This window comes from Corvus moneduloides, chromosome 2, assembly GCF_009650955.1.
Source record: "Corvus moneduloides isolate bCorMon1 chromosome 2, bCorMon1.pri, whole genome shotgun sequence".
NCBI classification, from domain to species: Eukaryota; Metazoa; Chordata; class Aves; order Passeriformes; family Corvidae; genus Corvus; species Corvus moneduloides.
This window is the reverse complement of record NC_045477.1, coordinates 23,445,974-23,473,927: the sequence shown is the minus strand read 5'-3', so window position 1 is coordinate 23,473,927 and position 27,954 is coordinate 23,445,974. Positions and strand designations below refer to the sequence as shown.

Genomic DNA, 27,954 nt, shown 5'->3' with positions numbered 1-27,954 from the left:
TGTATTCTCTTTTAAACGCTTGACTCAGCAGAGAGGTGACCAAGCATCTCCTGAATGACTTGCATTGCAGTAGGCACCTGGGCTTTTCCTTAGCCCAGAGTGACACAAGTGCTGGCACTTGGTGACTTGACACTTGCAATGTATTGAATGTGGCTGGGGAAGAGATGGATCAGAAGCAGGCAATCTGAGGCAAAGGAATAAGGTATCCATCCTGACCCATGTCCAGTGGCAGTGGAAACTATGGCTTGCAGCAAGCTGGACAATATCCCACATTTTTACACAGAAGCTGTGTTGTGAACATACACCGGAAGCAGATTTTAGAGTAATTGCCATTTACATACTGCATTTCCCAGATAAACCACTCATTGCCCTCCTGGGGCAATGTTTACTGGGTTTACTGTTTGTTTGTTTATGCTAAACAAGAGCGAGCTGAGGCATATGAGCAAATAACATCTCTGTCTGATGTTGCACGTAGTGATAAAACATTGTGGCTGAGAGTTTAATGGTAAGCATGGACTACAAGCAAATTTCTGATAAAGGAACGTGTTTTGCTAGGGAGAGTTGTTTTTCCTTGCTTGGGTTTGTTCCCTATTAGCCATTGTTGGAGTGTAACTGAAGAGTCTTTCCCTTACAGAGGAGGTGAGGATGCTGGCTGAGTAGATGCCTGTCTTGCTCCAGGAAGAACCAATGCTGGCTCTCTCCCTTTGGCCTGCTCCCAGAGACCCCAACAAGTCTGCTGTGGGCTGGGAAATCACCTGTGCGATTGGCCATTTATAAAAAAACAAGATCTTTTTCAATGGATTATAATGAAATTTAAACCTATATTATCACTCTATCTATATGTGTATGACTATCAGTATTTCTGGATCTCCGGTCTCACATTTATTATTGATGTTTGATGTCCTCTGCTGCAAAAATTTTTCTCCTATATCACCACTTGTCCCCTGCTCAGTGAACAGTCCCTGTAGCCCAGGGAGGCTGCAGACAAGGCATCCTGTTACAATGGACAGTTGCTCATCTACCTCTGAAGCTCCTGCCTGCATGACTTAAAACACTGCCCTCTGAAAACCCTTGGGAAGATGGAGAGATGCCACTGATGCCCAATCTATTGCCAAACAACTGAGCATGTGACATGGCCAGCACCACTGGCCCCATTTCAACGAACCTTGTGATAATTAGCTAGAGGGAAAGCAATTCAGACAAGAAAGACATAGCTGAAAAGCATAGAGATAAATATTCTGTCTTGCCTTATGGCTACTTTCTCAGGGACTCCCTCCTTCCAGAGCAGTTGCACAGATCCAGCTGTGTCCTGGACTCTGTCTCATCATCTTTGCACCAAAGCACAAGAGGTACCTTTTCCACTAACTCCCACAAAACTCTGCAGCTGTAGATATGAGAAACAAAGACATCTTTGCCTTCCTTTATTTAGTATGTCTTGGCATTATATATCTTATCATGAGCTTACTGAAGACAGACAGACTTGACAGGTGCCAAGTCCCAATGCAGTAATTTTTATGGTTCTTGTAGGCAAAAGAGTAAGCTGTCTCAAAAGCTAGCCTCTAGCACTGTTATAAAACACGGATGTTGATACCATCGTGACACCAGATCACACACTCCACACCCTGTGAGAAAAGCCACGAGTGCAGGAGTGCAAAAATGACACTGAACTCAGCTCATCACAGACAAACTGCACTGAGATGGCAGCATATAGGGAAAGAAATGTTTCAGCTGCTCATGCTGCAGTGCAAAGAGACTCTGTAACAAGCAAAAGAATTAGAAATTCTCATTGATATAATTGGCATTGCTGAAACCTGGTGGGACAATTCACACGACTGGAATGTTAAAATCCATAGGCTTAATCGGTTTAGGAATAAGTGAGCAGAAAAAATAAGTGGAGGTGGCAGTCTGCATTAAAGATGTCATTACTTGATTTAGAGTTATTGATAATCCAGAACCAAAGGATGTTGAATGCATATGGATTAATGTGTTACCTAATAAAACTCAGGAGGCATGCAGGTACAGGGATGTTCCAGAGTGCTAAATCTAAGCGGAAAATAAGGTGAGTTATTCTTTGGGCACCTGTCTCTTCTTCATACCTAATGCAGAAAGGAGAAAAAATGAAAGCACTGTTTTAATGAGCTTTGATTATAAGGATATATGCTGGGGCTGACAGAGTTTAAAGGTTTCTAAAATTACAGATGATAATGACTGTGAGATGATTACATTAAATGTGGGCAAACAGAGGGCAGTTGCAAAGAGCTAATTTCTCAACAGCAGAAGAAAAATACAAGTGAAGTTGATGGGGAAAAATTAGGCATGAAAGATGAATGAAAATTGGCAGGTCTTACAGAAAAGTTTGCTGGAAAAAAAGTACATCTTTTCAATCAGCAAAAGGGATGCTTTGCCTTGAGAGCTCATCATCCTTATTCAGCTGCAAAGTCAAAGCAGCAATCAGAAATTGGGAAGACATGTATGATAAATGAGTTATACTGTATCAGAAAACAGATGACAGTCAATATAAATTAGAAGTCATGAATATAGAAAATTGATAAAGGAAATTAAACATAAGTTGAAAACAAGTACGTGGTAGAGTTAAGGACAATAAGAAGTTTAAGTGTCTAAGGAACTAAATAAATTCTATCAAGGTTCATGACTAATGGAGAGAGTATTTCATTATATATTGGAAAAAAGGAGACTGACTTAAGTACTTCTTCTGGTCTGTATTAAAAAAACAGCGACATTGTAAGAGATGAAGAAGTGCTTTCCAGTCCATTAGTGTCCTAAGCTATTAAACATCACCCATTAAGGTTAGTTATTTTAATGTTTCCAGATCTGAATGACTTTTACCCAAGAGTCCAAAGGAGTTCACTGTGTCACCTATTGATTAGAGCCAGTAATCTCCAGTAAACAAATCTTGGCACGGAGGCAAAATCTCAGAAGACCGAGAGAACTCTAATGTTGTGTTAATGTAGCAAAAAAATGCAAGCAGCTTGTTCCAAGTAATGGTAGGTCAGATGGCCAGATGTCAGCTACTGACAAAGTAATGAGCAGAAATATAATTAATGCCAATCAACATGTCAAACCTGTTATGATTTTCTTGGACTCACAAGTTTAGCTGAAGAAGACAACCACACAGATTTCTCTTCACTTAGTAGTGCATGATATTCTGATTAAAAAACAGACCTGTGATGATTTTATAACATCCATAAAGCACATCATAAATGGGTTAAGGATAAGCAGCTGTAAGGCCTTTAAAAAGAGTTGCTGGGAAGAACAACTCTTCAAATGGGGATGGTGTCTCACACAGCTCCACAATCAGAAATGGGCCTGATGCCTAATGATCAGGAAGTAAATAAAAAATCACAGCCAGTAAAGTTTATAGAGAAATAAAGTTTGGCAGAGTAGTAAATATAAGAAAAAAAGCAGTCATGGACCCTGAATTGCATTCAATAGCAAGTGGATACTTACAGACAAAATGCATTTTGACATGGTTGAATGAAAAACTAAGAAGAAAGAGTACAAGCTATTCCTACCACAAGTGCCTTGTGACACATCAACTCTGAAGAAGATCTAGTGGCAAAGCCAGACAAGCAATGATCATCTTGTACCACTTTTTGACAAAGAGAGATAATAAGAGCCTTCGATGCAGAAGAAAAAATTGTTTCTTACTTCTCTGTTGTAGAGAGGTTATTTTATGTTTGTGTGAGAGTATTATGGAATCACAGGATATGCTGAGTTGGAAGGGACCCACCCACGAGGATCGTGGAGTCCAACTCCTGGCCCTGCACAGGAGCATCCCCAAGAGTCACACCCTCTGCCTGAGAGCATTGTCCAAATGCTTCTTGAACTCTGTCAGGCTTTGTGCTGTGACTGCTTCCCTGGGAGCCTGCTCCAGTGCCCAGCCACCCTCTGGGAGAAGAACCCTTTTTCTAGTATCCAAATTAAACCTCCCCTGACACAACTTCAGGTCATTGCCTCAGGTCCTGGTTGCCAGAGAGAAGATACCAGTGCCTGTCCCTCCACTTTCCCTCACAAGGAAGCTGTATACTGCAATGAGGTCTTCCCTCATTAATCAGACTAAGTCAAGAATACTTATGTTCAGCTCTGGTGTCCATCCTTTAAAGGGTGCTGAAAAACCAAAGATAAAAACAAATAGCAACTAAAATCTTTAGAGAGCTGGAAAAAGTGCCTTTCTATGAGAATCTCAGTGTTGAGTTTGTTTAGTTTATCAAAACCAGGACAGAGAAGTGATTTGATTGCAACTTACAAGTACCTTCATGGGGAGAAAATGCCAGCTACTAAAGGGGTCTCTGTAACCTAGCAGAAAAGAAATAGTGCAGGAGTCACTGACTGGAAACTGGACAAATCTGGGCTGGAGGCAAAACATGAATTTCAACAGAGAGGATGGTCAGCCAGGAAACAGCACTGACATAAGATGTAGACATCACATCCCCTGCTCTCCTTGAATCAAGACTAAATGCCCATCTAAAAGAAAGATGCTTTCATGGAACACAACCTCTTCCTGCCATTACAGTGGCAATGGAATAAGAATAGGAAAGACCCACAGTGCACAGAAGGTCAGACTGCTTGATCAAACTGTGATTCCTTTTAGCCTGAAATGTGGTAGACCCAGGAATTGCATTTGCGTTCAATTGGTCAAATGAGCCACATTGTAAAAATCTAATCTCCAAAAAAAATAAAAAGAGGGTCTTTTTCTGCCACATGTGAATGTGTTATTCCCCTCTACTGACCATCCACTGTGGAAGCAGATGGGGACCTTGAAGAATCAAGCCTAACACTGTGCTGCTCCTTCATCTGTCTTTACTGTTGCCTTTAGAGGTTTTGGTAGCAATCCCTAAAAATCAGCAGAACAAAAGCACAAGATCACCTGTGGCAAAGCACTGTGGAGTGTGTTGAACTCATTTCTCTCATTTGGAAGCCTGTCTTTAGCTAAAACCCTCTGGCACTACTTGCTAGTATTGGGTTGTGCTGTAATGTAGCAGGGAAAGAATTTGTACAAAGCGGGACCAACTGAAGGCAGCCGCAGAGCCAGGAAAGATCTTTAATTCACAGGACAAAACAGCACTGATAATACTTCCAAAGCAGGGGGGGGGGCTGTTTTAGTCACCAAGTCAGACTGGCTGCACAGCCCAGACCATAGGAGGGTAGGTATTGCCTAGATTTGTGAGGTACCTCCACCACTGATAAACCACGTGCTAGTGCCTACTTGCCAGAGGCCACCTCACCTCCTGTTTGAGGTATGAATGCCTGGGTATTGTTTCTTTGCTGCCAGCTGGCTCCTGAAGGTCGATCTGGCGGACTTCTCCTTGCAGTGTGAGCAAAGGGAAAAGAATGGAAAATGCCAAAAGGAAAAAAATTCAACTCCATCTTGCAGCTAATTATTAATCATATGTAGTTTCCCAGAATTTCCCAAGTAGTTCCTTGGTCCCCTCAGGACATGCCTTAGCCTTATGAATCACAAACAAGCTTTTCTCTTTCTTTTTCCTTTGCCACTTAATTGCCACATATTTTTTCCATTCTTTTGCCTATTTTCTCCTGCCCATCATCAATACCCCTTCATTTCTTCTTTGATCCTTCTTTCCCCAGCTGCTACTTTCCAATTTCTGTTCCCTGTATCTCTTCTTCCATCATCTCTTTTGCTCCATACTGTTTTCTCTCATATTCCCTCCCTCATAGCTCTACTACAGCAGCGCCCTGACACAGGAAAAGTTATCTGTTTCTGTAAGAACAGTACAGCTGCAGCCCCAGCCTGTTTAATGAAAGCCTTGAGTTTATGGCAAGAACAGTTTTTGAGTCCCTGAGGTAGAGGTAGTATTTTGTGTTAATATTTGATATCTTATTTAGGATGTTAAATCAGATGCATGAAATCTCCCAGGAAGAATTGAAGGCAGAGTTCTGTTTAAATGATATAGTGCTAAGCCATGCTGATGGACCACCCCCTCTTGTCTTCCTGCCAGACCTCTGTGAGCTGCCCTGGTTTTAGATGGAGCACAACCTGCTGTCTGTCAGAGAACCAGAGGAACAGTATTTATGAAACCCCTATACAGCTTACTTTAAGATTCCCTGCAACTGTGTCATCTCCCAACTTTTGTCTTGAGTTACTTCTCTCTCTGGTGGAGTGCCTAACCCCAAATGCTGAGCCAGATCCCTTCCCACATACCTTAGACCAAGCAAAGAAGATGACTGTGCATTTTTTTACTCCCTGTTTCTCTCTCTCTCTCGCTCTCTCTCACACACACACATATGCAGAGGGACATTCCCCCACTGTCTGCATCCACATATATGTGGCAGGGGGAATTAAAAAGGACCTTACACTCATTGTCTCAAGATGCATAAAGCCAAAGTGATTTCGACCCGGTTGAAGATGAAGATTTCCCAGCTTTCCCTTTAGGTGTCATTCAATTAATGCTTGTACCTTGCTCCATGTTACCCCCAAAACATGTGTATGCACCCTTGTCTTTTCTGCAGATGTTTTGGAGACCCTCATCTCCAGAGCAACCTCATTCTTCCAGATCTGCTCCTGCAGCTCCTGGCTGAGCTCTTCTCTGTCCTTTCTGAAACTCTGCATCTCAAAGTGGCATTAGCAATAGCCTATTTCCCTTCCCGAGCCTGAAAGGGCTTGGTAAAGGTAACTCAGGGCACAATTTGCTCTCATTGCATTCTTCTGTCCTTGGAGGGAGGGCACAGGAGGAAAGGTAGATGCATTCTCTATTTGTCTCTCACCTTCTCCTTGAGATAAGATGATGGGATGCAAGGAAGTAAGAAAAGAGGGGCAGAGGAAGAATGCACCTCTTTTAAGCCCTCACTGCCTCTTCTGCCCCGGGAGGAAGGAGAGATTGGGGAAGATCAGTCCTTCATGCCATAGACGTGGCTTGTGTTCAGACAGGCATCAATGCTGCAGGACCTGTAGTCAGACACATATCATGAGGCTTGGAAAAAAATGATTTCTCTGGCCTGGAGTTTTGGTCCGAAGAGGTCAGAGATATAAAAAGCTGTGATCTTTGTGTACCTCTTCTTGAAGATAACATTTCCATCTACTCTGCCCCGGGGAAGCCCTGGTACAATGGCTCCTCACTGCATGTCTGCTACCCTTCACAGAGGCCCTTTTCAAAGAGCTGTGCCTGACTGGCTTCCTTTTTTCAGGATGCAGTGTCTTAGCACGAGAGATACCTCGGCAAATGGGTCAGTGGGAGAAGGGAGGTTACCTGCCTCACAAACGCCCAGAAGGGCAGTAACAGGAGTAGTGAGGAGAAAAAAAAAACCAGCTTTTTTCCTCCCTTCTGGGCTTGGGCAGACTGACAGGCACAATAAAATGTGTGGGTGTCACTTGGCAGGTGTGAATCGTTAGACAAGCTACAGTACACATCTCTAGTTGTTTTAAACTGTCTTCATGCATCAGACCTCACCACCCCTTACACAGATTTATTGCCACAATCTTTCACTGAAAGGATTAATGTCACGCAGACCTGGCCACTTTGGACATTTGCATCAAGGCTGCCAGCCTAGTAGTCAACATTTCCTCCATGGCCGTTTCTTCCCCGAGTCATTAAGGAGAAGATCAATGCAGGAAAAGGGAAATTCTGGCATCCTTCAGGTGAAGCAGTGTCCTGTCAGCAAAACGACTGACCCTCTGCAGCTCCCCTGTGCTAATGCACAGTGCATTGCCTCACTGAGCAGAGAAGTCCCACCCAGGACCTGGGGGCAGGTTTGGGGAGGAAGTACAGCCAGAGGTCTGGGCAGGCATCTGGAAAGTCACACGTTCTCTGGTTAAACTCTGAGGCTGACTCACTGCCTGACCCCCAGGCAAACCACTCCCTTTGCTGAGCTTGTTTTCCTGTGTGACTTAGGGCTGATGGTAGTAGGGACATAGCCCGGGGCAAGATGAGGGGGTCTAAACTTACTGCTGTGAGCAAGAAATCATTGCTGGTGTTGAGCAATTAGGTGTGTGTTGTGTGTAGTGTTTGGCAGATTCTGGTGTTAGATCTGGCTTCATGCAATCAGAGGATTATTTTTTCCTGAGGAATGGTGATCAGCTTTATCTCAATAATAAATCAGAATAGCTTTCCAGTTTTTCAATTTCCTCATGAAAGCAATACAAACATTTTCCCACTCCAGAGCTAGCACTTCCTCCTCACTCTCTCTCGCTGCTGGCTACACAGGAGTCCGTGAGCAATTAGATTTCTTTTATCAGGCTGCCTGCCAGCACGATTAACCCATCAGCTCCTCAGCAGAACCCTTACACTTTCGGGGAAGCAAAAGCCCACTGCCACTACGGACAGACGGTCCTGCCTCCCTTGCTCTGCGCCGTGCACACACACAGTTACTCCCCATATGCATGGATTACATCCTCCCCAGGATTAACCATTTTTTCTATGGCTTTTTAGGGCTTTTTTCACCTCATGACTGTGAAACCGAGTGGCACCTTGCTCTGTGTGTATCCTTGGCTCTCTGTGTATTTAAGCAAGCCGGAGGATGCTGGCCCCTCACTGCAACAAGCACGGACCTGAAAGCTCTGCAGAACTGTGTTAGTGCCAGGCAGCCTCTCTACAGTACTGTACCGTGGCTCCCAAGGGCAAATATTCTTCCTTATATAAAATACACTGTTCTCCATGTCCTTCTTTTGGCTACTGCGACCAGTCCTATTTTGGTCATATACATTTGTGCTATAAATGGTCTCCTAAAGTCAGAGCTTATCAACATTGGCTCTGGTCTCAGGGCTTCTTTCATTGCATCAAAGGTACATTGACATTCTTCCATCTAATTTACTTCCCTTATTTTTGGCGTCTTTTTTTTTTTTCAGCAAATTGGTCAGGGAACATGGTAATAAGCAAAAATTCAAAAATAGACATCTGATAATAATCTTCTACCCCTAAAATTGTCTTGCTTTTTGAAGCTAGTAATTCAGCACTTCCCCTACAACTCCAACTTTAGAAACTACTTGGTTTTGATTTTCCCAGTGTCCTTAAGATACTTTAAGTATCAACTCTCTGAACCAGTCAGTGTATGTTTAGCAGGCATGGTAAAGAAGAAAGCTGCTGATAGTTATCCCCACTTCAACTATTTAGTTTTGGACTAATTTCACTGAGGTTGAACATTGCTGCAGTCAGTTCTGTAAGAGATCATGTCCTTTAGGCTGCCATATCCTCCACTTGGAGCTGTAGAAATAAATCCATGAGATGCTGGAAGGTCACCTGTGGCCCCGAGAGTCCAGATATCAGTGTAATCTTGCAGAGGTGGCAAAGCAGATTTTGTATTTGCACCCTGACTCCAGGGCCATCAGCCATACATGCTGGCAAGGTCTAGTATGGCCATGTACCTGCTTCTGTTCTGCACATCCAGCAGACCAGCTCAGTGAAGCAGAGGGTAGCTGGTACTTCAAAGCAGAAGCCCTAGGGAAGCACTAACTGCTATGAAGAGACAGCAAAGGCAGTGATTCTGTTTGCTGCAGACACCAAGAGCTCTGCTGCTTCCTTGCTTCACCCAAGGCTTGGAGGACTGTTTGTGGGAAGAAGCATGTCTTTTTGATACCATGCATTGCCCTGCACGGCTGCCTTTGCCTATGTACAAATGTGCTGACAATCTTGCTAAAGCTGTGAGCTCTTCCTGCTAGCTGTCCCTTTGGCTGTATATCCCCTGTTCCCTCCCAAACTGTGTGCTTCTACCTACAAAAAAATAAAAAAAGAAGGGACTTTTTTTTTTCCACATCTGAAGTGCAGTTCAGAGCTTCCTGGGATTTCATTCAGGCCAGAGACATAGTAAATCTACTTCAAAGGTTCTCCTCAGACTGTTCCATCCCATAATCTTCACCTCCTCCTTCCCTGCTCAGCCCAAACAGCTCCTGCCATTTTGCCTGTAGTTTATCTTCAGTTGCAGGTAGTAACAATAAAGCTCTTCCTCGTTGCCAGCCTGATTAGTTTTATCAGCCAGCCTGCCTTGCTTTTTTTGTCTGGGATTTTTCCTTATGCTTCTCTCTCTTATCTCTAAACTGTGATGGAAGTGTTTGGGGTTTAGCTTTGGACTGAAGTCCAGAAGGCTTTAAGCTGTCTGCCATTCAATACATAAAATGGAGAAGGTCCTGCTGAATCATGTGCAACCTCCCACTGGGCACACAAAATGTAGGACAAAAATCACCTGAGCTCCATTCACCTGCATACGTTTCTTCTTAGGGCCTGATTCATTCTCTTGACTAATTTTTCCATCCAGTGATGATCAAAAGACCTTTGAATGGCTTTTCTTGGGAGGAGGAAAGACTGGAAGTAGTCCTCTACTCCATCAGTTTCTCAGCCTAGTCAGAAATGTTTAACCAAGCCTTGCACAGCTCTTTCTGCCGTAGTGCTGTGTAGTGGAGCTCCCTCTGGCCATCAGGTCATATTATCAGAGATAATCAGAGCATATCAGTTTCACACAAAGCTCAGCCAGACAAGCAAGACAAGATAGTCTCCAATGTGCCATGAATCTCTCACTCACATCACACATCATTTTGCTTTTAGCGAGACCACCCTGTCACAGCATATGATGTACAGTACCCATCTTCTTAGAGGGCAGCAGTGAAAAACATGTTATAGCAGTAAAATGTTTTATTGTTAAGGCCTATTTATTATTTTTATCCTCATTCTGAATCTGAACATCTCAGTATCTATCTTTCTGTGTTCGTTTTAGCTTTGTTTCACTGTCATGCCTCAGTAACACAAAGCAATAGAGTTTTCCAGGCTGCAGCAGGGGAGGAACCAGTGTGCCACAGTGCCGAAGACCACAAGGTAAGGGAACACGGCTGGGAACCAAAATGGTGCAAGAGGTTTCTCACCCAAAGGGAAGTCGCCTGAAGGGACTGTGTGTGCCTGCATCCAGCTTCCTCTCCATCTTCCAGACTGCAGTGAGCAAGGAAGGCTCATGAGGGATCACAGAGACATGGTAGGACGTTACTCACAGCTGGAGGCCAAGGATGTTCTTTCGGAAGGACAGGCGGGGCAAAGAAAGAAACATGAGGAGGTTGCTTTGGGGTTCCATCACAAACCCTTGACCAAGAGGAGGAAGTAAATGAGGCTTCTTAAAAACAGCCAACAGAAATCTCCTTAGTGCAGGCCCTGATCCTCACAGGGAATAGCAACCATCCAGACATCTGCTGGGAGAACAAGAGGAAACCCAGGTATGTCCTAGGAACCTCAAAACACTGCAGGGATAAAGCAATGCTCTTCGTGTTCACAAACAGGGGGTAATAGTGGTGAATGAAAATAGTTTGGACCACAGTAACTATATAATCATTGAGTTTAAGATCTGGAGAAGGTTTGGGAAGGTAAACAGCAGTTAATACTCTGGGTTTTCCCAGAGCAAATTTTGATTTTTTTTTTAGAGACCTTCCAGGCAGAATCATATGAGAAAGAAGCTGCCATGAGGGCCTAAGATACCGAGGGGGGCTGACTGATTCTTAAAAAATTATTGAGAGCATAGGAACAGTCTTGTTCAGCAGGAAGACTGGTATTTCAGCATAGGGCTCATTTGGATAAGCAAGGAACTTCTCAATGAATTAAAATGTGAAAGGAGAGTATACAGGCAGTGAGACAAGGACAGACATCAAAGGAGGACTAAAGAAACTTTTCATGGATCCTTGGGGATGAAATAATGAAGACCAAAGCAAACAAGGAACAGAGCAAGAGAGATTGGAAACCTCAGCAAGAAACGTCCAGATGGGATTCATTTTAAAAAGTCAAGGCTAAAATATTGCTAGCACATACTCAGCAAATAGAAGGTATGTGAAATGTTTCTGGTTACAGCATAGGTCCTAGGGAGAAGTAGCATCAACTAAACAGAAGGTTTTAATATAAAAATGTGCAGAAAATGGTCCTTGTTGCTTTGGGCACCTAAGAAAGATGGGGGGAAATCTGACTGGCAAGAGTTTACATCAGCTGTTTACTTGTAGCACTTCTGGCCATTTCTGGAACTGGAGATCAGACAGAAATGATGAGACCAGTCAGAGGGCTAGAAGGTCAAATTTACCGCAAGTATTACGGAAGTTAAATCTATATTTGTGGGATAATAGATGACCAAAAGCAAACACAGCTATTCATCAATAGCTAAAGGGCAAGGTTGCTAGGGAGGCAGGAGACAAACTGGAATAAGCAGGAGCAAAAGAGGATATTTCCAACTCAGTATCAGGTAAGTTTTATGGCCAAAGTTGCACTGAGTTGTGGAAAAGTTTCCTGCGGGCAGAGATGGAAGCTCCCTCTACTTCATTTCACTTGTATAGAGGCCTCTGTGCTGGGTAGCACAGAGTGATCAGTGCCAGCTCTGGGTGGGAGGTTTTGGAGTCAGGATGTGAGAGGGACAAGGAGAAAATGGTGTCAAGTCCTAAGAAGGGAATGGCACTACTGTGTTTGATTGCCCTGGGTTTCTGCCTGCCATATGCTCTTCTGCCTTCACCCGAACCAAAACACCCACCAGGGACTGCTGCAAGACATCAGGGTTGGGCTCAGAATACAAACCTGATTTCTTGTAACCCTTATTTTTGGGTCTCACTGCAACAGAACTGACTTATCTCCACCTAGAATGACATAGCAGGAGCTACAAGCATCTCCCATGGACCCATTTCCCCTCTCTACACAAGATTGATAGTGAAGTTGCTCAGTTCCTTTGCAGTAAAGTCCAATTCAGTCAGACAAAAGGGACACAAACAGGATTTGGATTAAGAAGGTGTTGGAAAGGAGTGAGTAAGAGTGCTGGATGTATGGGAGAAGTTAATTCTTCCTCACTGGGGCCATTTGGGGAGGACAAATCAGAGACCTTATAGACATAGACCCCAGGGGCTGAGACCTACCTGCACACCAGGTGAACTGAGTGCTGTGTGGGGTAGGGAGAGAATGCATCATGATTCCCCAATCCTGCCTACTCTCCCCACCACATACACGCTACCCACTAACTTTTTGTGTCCTGTCTGCCAGCTCTTCCACAGCGGGTGTGAGACTGCAGATTTAACTCTCAACACACACTTCAGAGAGAAATGGCAGCTTTGGACAATTGCAGTCTGTTTAACTGGAAAGCTGTTCTGTCCACGCAGATGGCAAAAGGGAGGTGATTCCCCCCTCTCCCCCAGCCGGCTCACACCTTGCAGTGCCCCGACCGAGCGCTGAGCTGCCAAGAGAGGAATCCCTCACTCGCCCCTGACAGCTGCTGAGCCGCTGGAGGGAAGAGCGCTTGGTAATGATATGTACGCTTTGCTCTGTCAACACGAAGATCTGTCCCCCTGCTGCCCTCCCCAGCCTCACCCTGCAGCTGGATTCCAGCCAGTGGAAGCCCTTTAGAAACTGGAAATGGATGCATCTTTCAGAGTCATTAGTGTGGATTGTGCTAATGGGATGTCATGATAAATACTGACAGTTAGCTGAGGGCAGCAGCGTTCACTGAGACTCCAAATGAGAGGGCAGCAGATGCTACAACAAGCTCCAAGTGCACCCTTGGAAGGGGGAGGACGAGCTCGGAAGGCAAAGGCAAGCTGGTGGGCAGGCAGGCTCGTGAGGAGGTAACAGAGCTTGCTGCATCAAGGTCACCAGCCCGAGAGCAGTCCTGGGTGCTGGCAATGCTGCAAACGCAGAGCACGGGGGTAAGGGATGCAGTGGCTGGCAATGCTGCTTGTCAGGAAGGTGAGGGTCTGAGGGAGCCTCAGGAGAATCCCAGCTGTTAGCATATGTGTGGGGAGCCCGGGAAGGGCAGGCCAGGGGGCTGCACGGCGGGATCAGGTAAGTGCTACTGAGCACCACTAGCAAGGGTAGCTTCAGGGAAGAGATGTGATGCCCATGTTCAGGGGAGGGGATTACTTGACTTGCATTATCATTTGAGCTCGCATGCACACGAAAAGATGAGCTGAGAGCTTCAGTACCTCAGGGAACTGACCAGCATAACTATAGTTAGATAATTATACCATTAAATCTATGCTAATACTACTAAGGCTGATCATGAATTTTTTAACAAACCAGTGTTTCATTGGAAAATACCAACTGATTTTATCAAAGATGAAACTTTTCTCAAGGACAAGGACACTTCAAATTTAAAAAAAAAGAAGACAATAGGAGTCAGAACACACACTTATTACAGTGAAGGTACAGTTTTCAGGACATTTCTTGCTAAGCAGGATTTCTAAGTAAACGTCCATCCATGAATCAGAGAGTCAAGGGGCCTCAAACTGTGGATCATCCACCCACAGCAGATACTGATCAGTAGGATGCTAAGGAGCTCTTCCTGATCTCACTGATTTATTTTCAATGATAAAAATCTTAGAATAATCTGATATTTATTCTGGTGCCGATCAAAAAACAATTTTTGCATCCTGAAGTCTGGTAAGGCAGGAAAAACTAGTTCACACTCTGCTCTCAGTATAATTCACCCTCAGGGAGATGATGTTCTAGAATAAAAGCATTTTCTTACCTTGGAACAATTACTCTTATTCCAGAACAGATTATGCACACGAGGGAGTTAAAATAACATAGCTAGAGCAGTAACTGCTATTCTGCTGCCACACGACTCAACTTCCCAGAATATTCAAGTCTTAGAGGATACAAAAGTACATATGTTGTCTTTTTCTCATTAAGAGTATTAGCTCTTCTTAGGACAATGTTGCATATAGATGCCCTATTGACAAAATCAGTCTTGTCTGACAAAATCAGACTTGCAGACAGGTGACAGGTGGCCCATGACTTACTCAAGGAGATATCATTGACTTCATTCCTTGTGCTGCAGAGGTAAAACCACACCTGCATGCACACACATGGAGCTTGTGCACATTCATGTCCATTTCATATCCCTGACCTGATCTTTTGCTGCTTCTGAGATGGAAAGCACAGAAATTGCAAGGAGGCCTTTCACCACAAATGAGACTGAAATAAAGAGTGGGGTACAAGGTCCATGTGGTGTCAGCACATTACATCACATCCACCCATCATTCTTCTCCCAATATTTCTCACTGGAAGTAGCTCTGAAGACATCACAATAATGACTATTGGCAGGATTTGTGTGGGCGAGGTGCTGAGAGCCAAGCAAGCCCAAAGTCTGCACTAACGTTTGAATCTCCCACGCAGAGTGTCCTCTGCAGCGCTGAGATGAGGTCAACAGATGGAGGAGGGAGAGGAAGCGACTTCCATATCAGTGCTCATGAGCTCATCCCATTTCTTTGCAGACAGAGTCTTTCCTCTTGTTTCAGGTTGGGTGGCACTGCCTCTTGTCCTTAAGGACAGCCCATCAGCAGCAGTATAACCCATTGTCCAGAGGTCTGAAAGCTTTCTGAGCCCCCTTACGTCATTGTCATGTCACACTGGTCTAGCACACCTTGTAATACTCTATTTCAGGATTGAAATAGAGTTTCATGTTGCAAAAACCGTTAACTGGCCAAGCACTACAAGCACTCAGAACTGACAGCTTAGAAGTTGAGATGCCTTTAACAAAGAGCTCAGCAGAGTGGCCTTTCTATTTGCTGGTGTAGCATAATATAGCAATCACCAAGAGTCTTTACTTCTTCTACAGACACATTTGCAGCCTCTTGTCCTGTTCATGTTCTGGTTTTGCTCATGGACACAGACTTCTTCATTGCTGATTGACACAGAAACAGCCTGTTCTGGCATTCATCTCAGGCTTGGGGTTTTTTTGCTGTTCCACTCAGCACAGCTGTAATCACCTTGGCCTGAACAGTGGTCAGGAGATTTCCAGAAAGCAAAGAATGTTAAAAGCACTGAACCTGTAATGTCCAAGCTATCTCCCAAGCAGAAACCTAAGCAGGATTACAGTGGAGTAGTGGAAGCTGTTCTTGTTGAGGAAGAGCTTGAAGGCTCAGAGGAAAAGACTTTGCAAAGAAAACTGGGCACCCTGTACTTCTCTGCCTTGACAAAGTCTGCTTTCTCATCAACAGATTCAGCCCTCCTAAGAGGAAAGGCTCTGCCCAGACTTGGCTACCCAGCCTCAGAAGGCTGGCATCAGTAGCTGACATAGCCAAGGGGTCCCACGCATCCTAGAAGGCCGGATGAACGAACATCTAAGTGTTCACCAGCAAAGACCAGCATACATCTTTCTGTGATGCATAACCTACAGCAGGAGGCAGATTCTGTTCTAGCAGACGATGATCAAAAGCTTCTGTCGCATTTATGAGATGACTTTGAATGTTTGTGTTGGAGGAGGCATGAGGCTGACTCGGAGAGTCCATAGGGATTTGTGGCTGCCTCTCATTTAAAGACCAAAAATCACAACTAGAGCTGTAACCCAGATCAGAACATCACCACATCAAGAGAAATTTCCTATCTGACCTCCACATGTAGGTCTTTCATCCAGCACTTCACAGCTGTGACTACATGGAACTGCTGGCATGCTCAGACTAACATTCAAGCACTAACCCAGCAAGTAGGGGGGCACCAAGTGCAGAACAGCCCTCCCCAGCCACTAGATGTTGCACGGATGCAGCACTGCATGTTGAAGAGGGCAGTACTGCCCTGACATTTGCCTCCTTCCGCGGCTGGATGGATGCATAGACTCTGCCCCCCTGTGTCCAGTGCCAGGAGGGAAGGCCAGCCTTGGGGGCACATACAACTGACGGCGATTGCGTGTCCCCAGGACAAGCCCATACTGTGTGAGGCAGGTCCCAGCCTGGGCAGGCAGTGCTATTTGACCCTTGCACGGACCATTCATTCCCCTCGTACAAAAGAAAGTCTTGTTCAACTCGATGCCGATGAAAGATGTGGAGCAGAGAGAAGCTCGGAAACAGAAGCCACTTTCTCATATAGCCGAGGAGCTGGGTGACAACTGCCCTCTGTTCTCCACCCCCAGCCTCCCTCCACCTCCCAGAAAGAACAGACAAAGGATGTGTCACGATCGGCTTTTGGGAAAAGGATTTGACATCACTGTCAGTAGTTGTTGTGGAAAGCAGGGCTGTTTGCATCCTTCTGGATGCAAGATTAATATTGGCTGTTAGGAATGGCAGGGCAGAGAGATCTGTTGTGGTCAGGGTGTGTTGATGGCAACATCTCCTCGTCGAGGTCGGGGTCTCTATGACAGTGTTTTCAAAACTACTTGTGCATCAATTCACTGTAATGGGATGGAGGATCCATCCGTGCTTTCAACTGATAGCTCACATAAGATTTAGTTTCTTAAAAAGTAGTTACTTATAGAACTTTATGGAAAAGCCTTACAGAATTTAATGGAGATGAGACTGACAGAATGGCATAGAAATTGTTCTTAAAGCTGACAGTTTAACAGAGAGCATCTTCCTTTTTTAAGTCATTCTGTAGAGATTAACCCTCAGGATATAGCTCTCTGCTTGACATTAAAGAATGGGCCATAAATCGATCAAAAGGTAAATCATATTTTCCCTTTGCAAGACTTTTCCAGAGGGGCAGGATGCTGAAGTGCCATCTTTGGGGTACACGTGGAGCCCCCGACCAAACAGCTCAATGGTTCAGGAAGACCAGAAGGGCTGGCTGCCTTCAGGTGGTCGTTATATATCTTCAAATTTCTGACCTGCTACTGGCATTAGGGAAAACTCAACCTGAATTTGTCACCTGAGCTTGGGTTTCTTTAAACTTCTTCATCAGTACAACACTCCTTCTCACCTCCCTGCTCCCATCCTGTTCTCTCCCTATCACATGGGAACATTCTCTCCTGCTGGGATGAGAGCAAAGCCTGAGACTTTCTTTAGTTCTGCATTTCTTTAGCTGGTGGGCAGGAGGATCTGCGGATAGGCAGTCACTCATGCTCTCTCCAGCCAGACCCCATCCCTAGGGTGCAAGGTGTATGCAGAAGCAGGCAGTTGCTTCCCCCACACAGAAGCTGTGTGAGGGCTCTGGCCTGCATGCAGCAACCCTTACACATGCTGGAAGCTGATTCCTGGGGAGCTTGCAAGCTCTAAGCCCCTCGGCAGTAACACTGCCTTGCAGGTGGCCGAGGAGGGAGCAGAGAGCACTGGAAGCACCAAGCCAAAGGCCTGTGGGAGGCTGTGAGCAGAGCCCTCACAGCGGCTCCTTGCTGCACCTTTGGAGCGGTGCTGCCGGAAGAGCTGCCTCCCAATCGAAGAATAGCAGATGTGTTTACCACACATCAATCTGTCTCTGTCTGGGTCCTTACCCGGCCCCCATCATCATCCTATTCAAGAGTCTGCAAAGTATTTAAAAATAGCATTAACACTAACAATCTCTTTTCTTTCCTCCCAAGCTTATAGCAGAAATAGCTTGATTAGTGTACAGTTCTGGTGCTTCAAGGGGGAGAGAAATGAAACTGCAGAGCTTTGCAGAGTGGCTTTTCAGCCTTCTTCAGGCAGCAACTGCTGGCTGCTTCGCTGAAGCACAGGTTCTTCAAAGGATGGCATATTTTAGATCAAGGACTGCTTGTTCTGCCGTACATATTCTCAGGCAGATTTACAATGAGGAGAGAGAGGCTCTGCTGCAGCTTTGGACCTTGGAAGAGATGCACCTGACACCCCTCTCCATCCCCTGCCATTACTCTTTAACCATATCCAGAAGGTTGGGAAGAAAGGAAGTTGGGAAGCTGTCCTGGGGCAGAGGTGTGGAGAAGGCAGAAGATAGCTCAGCAAGCTCTCTAAAAATACCATCGGGCTGTAGGTAGCCTGAGCAGGGAGGGGCTTGGCAGGCAAGACCACTGGTGTCTCATTGCATCTCTCAGATGTGGATTTCAGGGGTGACTTTGGGGGAATAACTTGTCTTTTCCAGGGCTTATCCTCCTTCTCAGCAGAAAGGGAAAAGTTTTACCTTCCCAATTCACAGGAAAGGTTTTGCTCACTTTACTGTGTGTGTGCGCAGAGTTTTGAGATTTGTATTTACAGAGACTGTGCGATGCCACTATCTAGCAATGCTTCACAGGCCACGTCAGGTGCGGGCACAACACCGGACTGACCTTTTCAGTAGGTTTCCTTCCCAACTCCACATCCCCTGAGTGCCTTCTCTAGGGCTGCTGGCAGCTCTTCCTCATCTTTTGTTTGTGAAATACACCATCCCAGCTGGGAATCAGCAATGGCTCTCTTTGCTTCTCCCCTGCCTTGAGGGCACTGAAGAGTCAAGTTCTCAGCACAGCTGCTAGCAGATGGTCCCAACAGCACAGCACCACACACATTCCCACAGCAGAGGACACCGGCAAAGTCCCTGGTGCCCTGCAGCCAAATCCCTTGTCAAAAGGAAGGGTGGGAAGTGCGAACAACTCACTCCCGCACTCCTATAAAGTGCCTCAGACACACACTGTACCATGCATTGCTTCTAAGAGCTGCAACAGGAGGGGTGAGTCAGGAGAGTGGGGAGCAGCTGCAGCCACTCAGCCCAGATGGAGTAAGACCTCAGGAGGCTCACAACGCTGCGGCACAGCTTCTTCCTTTGCAGCACGAGTCAGTGAACATTTTCCACAGTGTTTCCTCTCCTGTGACCTACTGCTGCAAGATTCAGGGATGTGGTCTGTGGGTCTGCCTCAAGGCTGACACAGCATCAGGCCCCTTAGGGCATGGCAGTGAAAAAGCAAGAAAAGCAAATTGCAGGAATAAATTGCGCACAGATTGCAACTGTAAGCCACTCTCTCCAGCAGCATCTCTCCCAGGATCTTGAAGCACTTATCACTTGGGAAGGAGCTTAGCTTAGTAGCAACCTCAGGATGAAGATTTTATGGAGTTTCACATCATGTTGTACTTTCAGTGGAGGAAGTGTGGGCAGAGAGGGACAGATGGCCTGGGAAGGTATAGCATGCCAGGGAAGAGCTGCCACCCAGAGCACTGCAGTGTGGATTGCTGCATATGTCTGTGCTGGACAGAGCTGTGGTGGCAGTGGAAGGAGGAAGATCTTACCAGGGCAGCAACCCCACTGCCATGTGGCTAGGAACACAGACTGCCCCAGCCACTGCCTTCAGGAGGGATAAAAAAGACTGTAGCACACTGGATACTCCACCGTCTCCTCCAATAAATCTACTGTGGATGCTCTAACCAAGAAAAATATCTCTGCACAGACCCAGCTGCCCCAGAACTGAGTCTCATTTCCAAAGTGTGCAGCTTTTGCCAGGAGCCAGCTCTGACTGGGGGATGAGGGGAAGTATCTTCCTGCACTGCCAACTCTCAGCACCCCCAGTCCAACCATAGAATAGGCTGACTAAACTGTGGCTCTGTGTGTAGCAGCAAAACAGACATGTCAAAGGTTGTGGACATAAAAAGGGAGAGCATGGAGCATGAGTAAGCAAAGCCTGAGTGGTCTGGGCTTCCAGAGTATCCAGCAGCCTTGGATCTGATATCTTCCTCATGCTTTTCCACTCCAAAGAGAGCCCCAGAAGTCAAAGTCCTTAACCAACCTCTCCTAGAGAGGTCCCAGGGTTAGGGTGCTCACCCAAGGATTGCCTGCAGCTCACTAACGACCCGAGATGTCTGTGGTTAATACACAGTCAGCCATCTCCTCCCCAGCCACAGGAGGATAAAGCCTCTGCCTTATCCCAGGGAATGCTGAAAGACTCAGTGCCTTGCAGGCGTAGGCAATCAATTTTTTTTGGTGCGGATTTTCCCAAAATCAAGGTGCCGCAGAGCTGGAACAACCCAGCTAACTCATCCTTGGAGCAGGGTAATGCTTCTGCCAGTAGTGCAAGAGGAATTCAGGCTTCTGCTGAGCCATCTGTGGGGAAGCATCTCACCACTTCCTGACACTCACATTCTGGCTTTCATCCGCGAGCACACAGAACCCTTCTGGCCTGACCGTACAACCTGGGGACTTCATGCCTCCAACACTGAAGATGGCTGGGTGGATGGATGGATGGATGGATGGCTTCTATTAAGGGCAGCCTGGGATGCCAGGGAAGAATAGTGCCAGCCCTCAATACACTTGGTGAAGAGCAGCACTTTGTGCCCTGCTCTAGCCGGGGGAGAGGTGCAGAAGGACAGAGCCAGTGGGTCTGCACAGCCATCAGCACAGCAGTGCTGAGCACAGCCACAGTCCTGCTGGGCACTGAACACATCTGCTCAGAATGTCCCCTTGGCAAAGGGAGAAGCAGGTGAGCAAAGGCACTGGCACTGGCCTGCTGCTTTGCCTGTGTTGGGTTTGCCTCTGTGTTCCACGTTGTAAATGTCATTTGGGCTGTAAAAAGACACTTGATGTCTTTCTTTCCAAGGTGTTTTCCAGCAATGCCAGCTCCAGAAAAAAATGTGGTCAAGACCTGACAGCTAACCTGAGAAGACGGACTTCTCTTGTTCTTCTCCAAGAGCGCTTGCCAGCCAAGGATCTCAAAATATTTTGCACAGCTTACTGCATTCCACGGCAGGAGCTTTGTTACCTGGAGCTAAACTTGATCAACAACTCCCCACTTGAGCCTGGGACTGTGCTACCTTCTGTGCCTCATGGTTTCCTGAGAGTTGTTTTACCGAAACCTCTTCAGGAGAAACTCTTGGAATATGGCAGTCACAACCCTCAGAAGGGTAAGGGAGGAATAGATGTGTGTGCTGTGCAGCCCAGTGCAAGGAGAAGTTTGCTACAGCAGGGCTGAGGTGTACAGACCTCACTTCTGCCCTCCGTGCATCCAGCACCAGCTGGGAGGCTGAAGCAAGAGCTGCTTCTCACATCCCCCTTCAAGCAGCACGGTGACTTTATTATGGCCGAGAGAGAGCTCCTAAGGGAGGCAGGCAGGGGAAAACTGAAGCAGGCCAGTCTTCAGCTCCCTCCTAACCTGCTCCGAGGCAGAGGCCGCCAGGCAAAGCATTGGCTGTGGCTGTTCAAGTGGCCAGAGCAAGGAATGGCCCAGCGGCTGCTGCAGTGTGAAATGGTTGCACCAACATCACCGTCATCCCACCTCAGGGAAACTGAGGCACGCAGTGGCGGTGTGCGCAGCAAGCGGGAGGATCAAATCCCAGAAGCACTGTGGCCGCCGACTTCGGGCTGTGACCCCGAGGTTGCCTTATCGATAGCCAACCCGCACGGGCTGTAGCCATGGCAGGTGGCTCTTTCTTGAAGCAGCCGGAGCGGGAGATCACTCCAGCACCCAGTCAGGAGCAAAGCGAGACCTCCGGGACGGGCAAAAAAAATCCCGGCCCCTCGCCTTCGGCGGGAAGAGCAGCGGCCGGCCCGGGGCAGGAACCCTCCCCCTTCGAGGGTGCCCGGCCCCGCTGCGGGCGGCGGGGGCAGCGCTGCGGCCGTGCCCGGCCCCGCTCGCCTTTCCCCCTTTTCCCGGCTCGGATCGCCTCCTCGCCGCTCCTTCCCCCCTCGCTGCCTCCGCGCTCGACCCTTCCCCGCTTAAGGTGGCCCCGCGGGATGCGCGGCGCGCAGGAGCCGCTGCGGGCGGCCCTCGGCGCTCCCCCCACCCCCGGCACGGGGTGGCCTTAAATCGGCTCCGCGCCGCGCGTAGCCGCATCGCCGGCGCCGTCTGAAGGCGGGCGCCGCCATCCGCCGGCAGCGCCGACGGGCCGGTCCCGGTGCCGGTGCCGGTGCCGTTCCCAGGGCGCAGGGAGGACGCGCCTCCGCCCGGCGGCGGGCGATGCTCCCCCGGTAGCCCCCGGTGCGGTGCCGCCCCGCGACCGGCGCCCCGGCGTCTCCGCCGTGACCGGCTCATCTCGCCAGGTAAGCGGGAGACCCCGCGCTCGGGCACCGGGGCTTTGGGGGTGGGAGCAGCGCCGGGGATACAGCGGTGACCTTGCGGTCCCCCGGCGCTTGGCGCTGGAGGGGTGCCCTGCCCTACGACCGGCAGCTGTATCCCCGAACTTCATCCCTGCTCAGTTCCCGAACCGGCTCCGCGCTTCACGGGGAGCCCCTGTCCTTGCATCCCCGCACAGCTTGGTCCGGACACCTTCCAGAGGAGCGACATCCCATTCCCAGACTGGAATTTTCCAGCTGTGGGGAGATGCCCCGATTCCTGGTGTGTGTCCACCCGGGAATCTCGCCGCCGGGATCTCCGAGCAAGGGTACCCAAACGCGGGTCCCGGGCATGCCGCTGCTCCCGGAGAGGTTTTTTTGAGCCTCTTGGTGGCAAATACCGGAAAAGCCAAACTACAGAAGGGCGACGGGGTTTGTGTGCAGGCACAGGTAGCCTCGCTGGGAACCGACCCCAAGTGGGCGTCCCTGTGAGGGGCTCTGGAGAGGTGTATTGGGAGGCAAGAGCAGGACGTCTGGGGAAGGGTTCTGCCCGTTTCTACCCCTGACTGGCGCACGGGTGTCTGCCGAGGGATGCACTTGCTGGTTTTCTGGAGCAGTTTGGGGTGGATGTTGCTGGTTGAGTTGGAAAGTACTTTTTTTTCGGCCTCCCGCTCCAGTCACTCGCCCATCCAGCCTCGGGCCGGGGGAGAGGAGGGGGAGGGTCAGCAGCCAGTGCGTGACAGAGAGAAACCCCTCAAGGTGCTGCAAATCTGGAGAGAAGCAGCCAGTTCCTCAGCCAATCCTTAGGGAAACCTGCCAAGGGGCAGTTTCTGTGCAGCTGGAGAGAAGGGGTGTTGGAATCAGCAGGGCAGCACCAAGCATCACCGTAGCAGAGCAGTCATGACAATCTATAAATACCTGTCCAACAACTTGAAGTCCACACAGCTCAGCAAGTGAGTGGGGGAGAGTGAGCAATGCAGCTTCTGCAGGTGCTTTCAGCTCGTTTTCTGGACCCACAGGAAGCTTCCTTGTGCAAAGCACATATGCAGAGAGTGTAACAGGGTACAGCAGCTTCACACATGGGTCTGATCACCCACTTCTGCTTGGGCTTAAATCTCATCAGGTGCAGAAAGGGAAAAATGGGTGGGGAGGTTCATGCCTTGCAGCCCTGGACAACCAGCAGAAGTGCAAGGCATTGACCTCACGAGCCTCGGACAGGACTAGAAACAGGGGCCATGTAGCACTTCCACAAACTGGGAGACAGGTGCACAGAGACAGCAGGATAGGAACCTCACAGGAGGGAAGCCATCATTACTCCAAAAAGAGATTCCTTGGTAGGAGATTATGGGGACCTTAGTGTCAGGCAGCAGAGAGGGTTACAGGGCAGGAGGAGGCCACTGGCAGAGCTGTGTGTCACAGCCTGTGTCACGTCTGTTTGCAGCCATGCATGCTGCCAAGTCCCTTTTCTCTGTGCCCTGAAGCAGGATGTGGGGGCCTCGATCACTTTTGGTTGGTGCCTGCTCCATGGTTTCCTGGAAGCTGTCTGTTGGCAGGCTCACCTGGGATACAGACAGAGCAGGAGTGCCAGTGGCTGAGCGCACGCTGTGTCTGCCCGGTGTGAGGTCAGGAGCTCCGTGGCTGTGATTGCTGCCCTCCCTTCCTCCCTGCCCCCTCCCAGGAGTGACTTTGGTGTTGCTTTCAGGGTACTCCAGTCTGCATTGAATCAAGGCTCCGCAGAGCAGTTAATGTACAGAGGTAGATGTGCAGCTAACACGTCGTATCGGGTGTTTCAGGAATCTGATGAGATCAAGTTAAAGCTCTTCTTTGACACTTTCAGTGTCGAAGTAAAAATAATAGTAGTAAAAATTTGTAGTAATTGTAGTAATAATAATAATAATAGAGAAATCATCTAGGCAACCTTGCAATCACAAAGCAATTCAACCAGCTGACACAGAGCACAGCTGAGATGCAGCCACCTTTACAACAAAGGGCCTCAGCCTGGCTTGCAAGACACTTTAACAGCCACGGGATAGAAAGCAAAGCAGTTGCGCTGAGGACATTTGCTCCCACGACAAGGGTTTTAATGAGGAAAGCTCCCGTACCTTTGGGCTTTGTTAGAGTGTCATTTGGGAAGACTGTTGCCTAGGGAGCTGTACAGAGCTATACAGCAGCTAAATGTACGCAAGAGAGAAAACACTTCCACAATGTACAGCCCTTAAATTCATATTCTTTCCATGGCTTGGGAACGTTTTTGTGCCTAGTGGCTGTGTTCTCTAATGACATCTTCCCTGCAGAGTGTCTGAGGTTGTACTGGACAGCTCAAGGCTGTGTCTCCTGTGTACTCAGCATCCTTTCTTCTTGCCTATGAAGCACTGGTAAAGGTGCTTTTTGGCAGGGAACTTTCCTCTGCTTCAGCAGCAGGCCAGGAGATGTCCTTAGTGTCCGAGGCCAAAGTCGTACCTAGCAGGCAGGAGCCTGGATTGGATTCATGCCAGCTCTACCCCTGGATGGCTTTCCTCCCCTCTTCACCACGGTAATCACCTTCCAGTGGCAGTGCTCTACACATCCCTGTGTTTCTCAGTGCCTTCATAACTCCAGCCTCGGCTGCCTCTCTCTCCCAGCGTGTTGGTGCTGCAGGCACAGTTACCTCCTGCTTACCTCTAATGCCTCAGGAGACAATATTCCTGTCCCAACCATAAGAAGCCACCCCACAACTCCATCCACCTCCTGGAACTACTTCCAAGGCCTCTTCTCCTTGAGCATTTTCGGTGGTCTTTCCTGTTCACAATATTTGGAAGCAATAAAGACATGTGCTGGAAGCCTTCATATGTATGCCTACAAGGGATGAGGTATTTGATAGGCTTCAAAGATGCCCTTTACTGAGCATGCAAAATTGCTCTGGGAAAGCGCTGCAATTATTCTGCAGGATGTACACAGGAAAGATGGTATCTATCCCCTTCCTCCTTGTATCTAATTCTTCCTAATAAAAGAAGAAGACTAAAAAGGAGGTAATAAGCCAGACTGGAATCCAGGTCTCACACACCTCCAGGGCCCTGGAGAAGTCTAAAATCACTCTGTCCTTTTTGCTCCCGGCCTTTCTGCCTAATAATAAGCATTATGCTTTTCTGCACCGCTTCTCATCCTGAGATCTCCAAGTACTCCACATATGTGATTAAGAGCACTCCCTGCCCACGTACAGAGCTGTTTGTCAGGATGACTACCCCCTCTTTACAGGGGAGACACTGCAGCTCATCGCGTCAGAGCTGAGACAGCCCCAGATCATCTGTCTCACAGGCGAGAGGCCCCTGCGTCTCTGGGAAGCACTTGCTGGGAAGCAGCTCAGCCTAACAGGACTGTGATTTAAAACCTACCAGTACCACAAAAGACTAACAAATACAGGACATGGACAAGACCTGTGGCTGTCAGCACCCTCGTCTCGGGGGCAGGCATGGCTGCCTAAGTCCAGTTCTTCAAAAGGGACACTGGTCAGACCCCGCTGATTCCTCCAGGTCGGGGTGTGTCTCCAAACCGCACCTCAACCTATGGTCAGCACACTTAGAAATCTTTCATGCTGTTTTAGCTGTGCAGGCTCATAATTAAGAGCTTGAAGTCTCTTTTAGCTTGCTCTCATGTGACATTAGTGCTCCCGAAGGCCTTTCCTTAAAAGCTCAAATTTATCTACTTTGCCAATGTTCCCAAGTGTTCAATCAACTGTCTTGTTGGCTTCCTCCACCACGCAGTGTGGGGGGCTGTCTGACATCTCTCTGCCTGAGATGAAAACATTGCACTCTGCAAATTCCTGAGATTTATAAAATGGGAACTAAGTTTCCTCATGAGACACAGCTTCCCAGGTCTGAGACACAGAACTGGGATCCACAGCTGCAGCACAGGGATCTTCAGATTTTGTTTGCTGTTCATCCCTACTCCAATGAGGTAATCCCTCTAATGTCCAGTGCACATAGAGAGATTCCTTAAGATGGGGTTAGTTAGCTCAGGAAGACACATGAGGAGGGATGCTGGGGTGCAGAACAAAGCAATCAGCAACACAGAAGAGGGAGAATGAATGCTTCTCTACAGGGCTTTTCTCAGTAGAGGAACTGGACTGCATTCAGGAAAACATGAAAGGTAGCAATTTGATGATAGAAATAAGTATTTTCCCATGCTGTGCATTGTGACATAAGGAACTCTGTGCTACAAGATGCTGCTGGTGCTGAGTGTAGGATTCAGGAAGAGGAGAGATTCTGATGGATAGTAGGTTGTTCATCACTGGACAGGGCAGTCCACTTGAAATAGATCTAAATCTTCAGGGCTGAACCTCTCACATCCTCTAGCATAGGATTTCTTACACCTTCCAAAACCCACAACACTGATCAATGTAAGAGGCAAGGGACAAAAAGATACAGACCTGTTCAAGTGAAGATCACTGGAGCATATTTTAATTTCCCAGCAGAAGCAAAAATACGTGTTTTCCAGCCTGTGTGCTGACACTTAGCTCTCTCAGGGTTTTGTCAGCTGGAGTGGGTTCAGGTTAACTTCTGCAGAGATTTGAGCTGGTCCAGTGGTGCTTACGCTGCCACTTCCCCTGCCTGCGTTGTGGATTTTAGCAGACTGCCGGCATCCTGGCAACTTTGTGTGGTGCTGGTCTATGAATAATGCTGCATTACAAAAGGAGATGGTTTTCTTTGGATGTTACCCCTCGTCAGTAAGAGTGAGGGCATTTATTCCCAGTACAGCCAACCTGTAGCCAAGCAAAGTGCTGGGATTACTTGAACAGGGTTAGCAGTCGGGCAATCTCAGCTCTGGATGAAAGATTTTAGAGCCGCAGTGTTATCTCATTCTGTAAGTTCACGGTGGGTCTGTGTGGGGGAGTACAGGGCACATGGGAACTGTGATTTGCTAAGCAAAGTAGGATTGCTCCTCAGCAATCCTTGTGTGGGAGAACTTGGAGGAAAAGCCAAGGGCCAGGCAGGCAGCAGTAACTTGCAGACCCTGCCTTCCCTGGAGCGTTGCAGGGCAGCCTGGCTTCTAAAGACACTGTCTTTAAGGGCAGGGTTTTAGCAAGGTCCTCTGCTCCCAACAAAAATCTCCCAGTGCCTCTTGATAGAAACAGCACAGTTGATCCTTGCCTGGCAGGAGCAGAGGTTGCTGGCTCCTCTTCCCCTTCATGCCTCAGTTGTTAAAGTAGGATTGTTGACATTCATCTTGCCCTGACCCTCCCTCATTCTGAAAGCTAAAAACAGCTGTAAAGGGGTATTTCTCCTGTGACTGGCAGATTTAATTTATTATTATGGTTATGTGCATAGCTATGGGTCAGGCAACAGTGCTGGGCTTCATGAAAGCCCTGACTGTGACCACAGCAATAGGACTGTCGTTC

The 27,954-nt window shown here is 47.8% G+C and overlaps 1 protein-coding gene across 3 annotated transcripts in view; it reads left to right on the top strand.

The window, feature by feature from the left end:
- The first annotated feature begins 22,177 nt into the window (after positions 1 to 22,177).
- LOC116439240 (galactosylgalactosylxylosylprotein 3-beta-glucuronosyltransferase 1-like) overlaps positions 22,178 to 27,954 on the top strand; it is a 28,391-nt gene continuing 22,614 nt past the window's right edge. For 2 of the 3 annotated variants that reach the window (XM_032098500.1, XM_032098499.1), the window contains exon 1: positions 22,182 to 22,568. The gene's annotated coding sequence lies outside the window, so the exon portion shown is untranslated. Of the gene's footprint in view, positions 22,569 to 27,954 lie in introns of all 3 variants that reach the window. The other variant, XM_032098501.1, reaches the window with a different exon arrangement.